This window comes from Cibotium barometz, chromosome 36, assembly GCF_041138505.1.
Source record: "Cibotium barometz isolate CiBa-2024 chromosome 36, ASM4113850v1, whole genome shotgun sequence".
In the NCBI taxonomy this organism is placed as follows: domain Eukaryota; kingdom Viridiplantae; phylum Streptophyta; class Polypodiopsida; order Cyatheales; family Cibotiaceae; genus Cibotium; species Cibotium barometz.
Genome location: NC_141081.1, coordinates 4295239 through 4298835, shown reverse-complemented (window position 1 = coordinate 4298835; position 3597 = coordinate 4295239).

The window sequence follows — 3597 nt, the reverse complement described above, 5'->3', positions numbered from 1 at the left end:
TCACAAAATGGTCTAAATGAGACATCACGTGCCAACGCATGAAAGGGAACATGAGGCCTTTAATATATATATATATATAATTTAGCATTGAGCTTTAAAGCTTATCTTAAGTCTTTGAAACACCGCGTGCAGCGAAAAACAAAAAATAAAATTTCGTGGCCAGCCATCACCTTGCTGCGCCGGGAGGGACAGAAAAAAAAAATCCGCCTTTGATAATACATATTTGTTTTTCCCGGCCCACCGTCGATAAGGCACAAACAGCGCAAGTTTTAAAAAAAAATTTACAGAAAAAAAGAATATATATATATATAATCTAAAGCTTTACTTACAGCTTTGGTGAAAAGCGACAACGCAATATAGAGGAAGAAAAAGAGAAAACATGAACTTGGAAAAACAAATAACTCTGCACAGCCCTCCTCCGTCCATCATGGATTTCATGCCCCATCAATCTTGTGAAGATCAAAGAGTGGGGGAAGGGGTTTTGGTCTATGGTGAATCCATCCGTACTGATGTTGGATTTGAGGGAGATAGAGTATAGAATAAAACCACTTTCAATCTTGAAGAATGGTTTTCTACTTGTGGAGGGTGGTTTCAAGAAGAAGGTGATGATTTGCTCCCAAACCTTGATCAAGACTTTCATCCAAGGGTCCATAGATTTCCCATGAACCTTCCAATTTTCGTCCAAATATCCTTCTTAAGCCTTTCACTAATCTACCCCATGGATTTTAGAGAGTTTCCTCTATTTTTCTAATCAAAGAAGCTCTCCTACCAATGTCATGGGATTTAGAAATACTCAAAGAAGCTCTCCTACCAATGTCATGGGATTTAGAAATACACAAAGAAGAATGATACAAAACTCAAATAATACAAAGAATATGACCATTCAGTTTAATATAAATTGACTAAAAGTAAGCATGAAATAAATTTGCAACCAGAGATAGATTAGAGGGTAAACACAAGAGATCAATACTGGGTGCAATCTCCCCTCTCAAGCGTGTAGCTCTTACTTCCACGACTTGAGTATTTAGAGAATTGTATTCCATAAAAACAGCCCAAGGAGCTAATAATAGTTGTGGTTACAATTTGGGCTTTCTTTTCCCACTTTTGGGTTTTGCTTTACATATTATTAACCATATCAAAGCTCCTAAGATTTTTACATATCAAAACCTTTTCCCAAATATAAATGCTAATGGGCCTTTACACATAAAATAACCTTGTGCAGACTCGCACATAAAAGAATCCTAGCCACATGAAATGCTATAAATAATTTATGAAACTCTAACACATGATTTAGAAAAATGATCTTCATTACCGCTCAATCCACCATCCATACGACATCTCAATCGATACCCTCGTATAGCGCGATACCTCAATCGGTACCCTTGTACATCTCATACCATTTGACACCTAAATTGGTACCCTCGCACATCTCATTACCTATACTCATAGACCCAATCCACGTTAGTTAAACAATTAATTGAACACATCAATTAATCCCAACATCATCATGAGATATAGGCGACCCTAAAAATCAAATTACACGTACCAATAGGCAAGGTATACATGGGTTTCCCTGATATAAGATAAGAAATATAATTCCCAGAAAATAAGAGTTAATTCTCATATCATTATGTAAGAAGGAGGGGTAGTATTGAGAGGTTTTGTTTTGTGTGAGAGAATTGGGAGAGCTTTGGTGTTGAAGTGATTGCTAAGAAAGCTAGTTCAAGGTTGTGAGATTACTGTGAAGCTGGTTATTTGAGGGTTTGTTTTATAAGGAAGGAGACGTAGGGTTTGCAAAATAATACTAAGATCTGTCGAGAGCAAGGAGTTTCAGGAGTGGGAGAGGGTTTTGTGTGGGATATTATGTCCCATAACCTCTCATATTGCAATATTGTTCGAACTTGGACAAGATTTGAGGATTGCTCAAGCATCTCCCTGTTGTATTAGCCAATATAAGCCTACAAGTTGTTGCTGCACACAATATAGTTGTTGATGATCTTGTTGGAGTAGAGAATATATATCTGGTTTCTTTTGTGATTACTTGTGTGAGAGTTCTTTTGCTTTGTTGTTGTTTTCACTCATCTATTCAATCCCGATTCCCAGGGTTTGTTATGTGTTATTGCACAATTTTCTCTGAGTACACATGGAATCAAGTTGTGTGAATAAAAGAGTTCTTCTATGGTTTTGGTAAAAATCTGTGTTGCCTAGTTGGGATTCTTTTGCAGACAAGAATGTAAGTGGAGGGTTGTTTATGGTTGATTTTGGTTTTGGACCAGCTAGCGTGAGTAAGGGTTGTTTTTGAGTCAATCAGACACATCAGAAAGGTCAATAGGTTGTGTTGGGACCTTGTTCTGACGTATTTGAGTTTATAGGGAGTGGATCTAAGGCACACGTGACGGTGTTGGATCTGTCTGAGGACAACTCACAAGGCTTATTGTCTCACAGAGTTTTTGTGTCAGTAGTTTGACACCAGTGGTCAGCTGATTGATTCTAAGGTTGGGTTCTAGGTTTGTTTCAAGTGTTTTGAGGCTCTTGTGGTGTAAGCTAACTCAAAGGAGTGAGAATCTATGTCAACCAATCAACCAGGTCAAGTTGGCTAGTTGAGTAGAAATAGTTCATTTGGAGGCAGCTCTGAGCTTGTAAAAGTCAGTAGAGAGCCTATAAGGTGATATCATGCAAGGCTTAAAGGTGTTTAAGGGTTCGTGGGTGTAGGAGGACGTTTTTGGGAAGTTTTAAAATTTACTAAAGATTTCGGAGGCAGAAGGTTTTCTGGCAAAATTATGAGGAAAAAATCTGTAGGAGGAGGATCAAGGAAGGGTCGGAAGAGGATCATCATCATGACATCCAGGAAGTTCAAGGAATCATATTTATCTTGTTTTGCAGATGCTAGAGGATTGTGGTGGCGGACACTAGAGAATGAACTTTTGATTGGGGAAAGCCATCCAAATTTGGAGGTAGGTGACAATGAGAATCTGTCTTTTCTATGGCAGCCATGAGAGTATAATGTCACGAAAAGGTCAGTTGAGGGCAACTGCTTAGTTCTAAGAGGTTTTCTATGGCAGCCATGAGAGTATACTGTTAGGAAAAGGTAAGCTGAGGGAAACTGCTTAGTTCTAAGAGGTTTTAAGACAAGGATTTGGAGCTATCTGATGATGGAGGACATTTTGGGACTCTAGGAATAGATTTCTAATAGGAAATAAAGAGAGGACTTTGGAGGCAGATTTTGAGAAATTATACATCAACTTGAGATGAGTTTAGTAACTAGGAGTCAGCTGTGGTCACGAGAGGTTTTTTGGTGGATAGATTAGAGACATTGGAGGTTGGTGCTAACCCTAGAGGACATTTGGAATAGATTACCAGACTGAATAGGGAGGTTGGGAGGGTCTTGAAGTATCCCGTTGAGGGACTTGAGGACTAGGGGATGTTAGTTGGGTGCGCTAGTGCCTTCTAATGTTGTTTTGTTGGGTCTGTGGTGTTTGTAATACTCTCCTCCCACACTGGTGTGCTTTGGACAGAGCTATAGAGAGGTAGCATCTACCGAAGCCATCATTGTTTTGGTGTCTCCATAGAGGAGGGCTTTCAAGGCACCCTTCATAT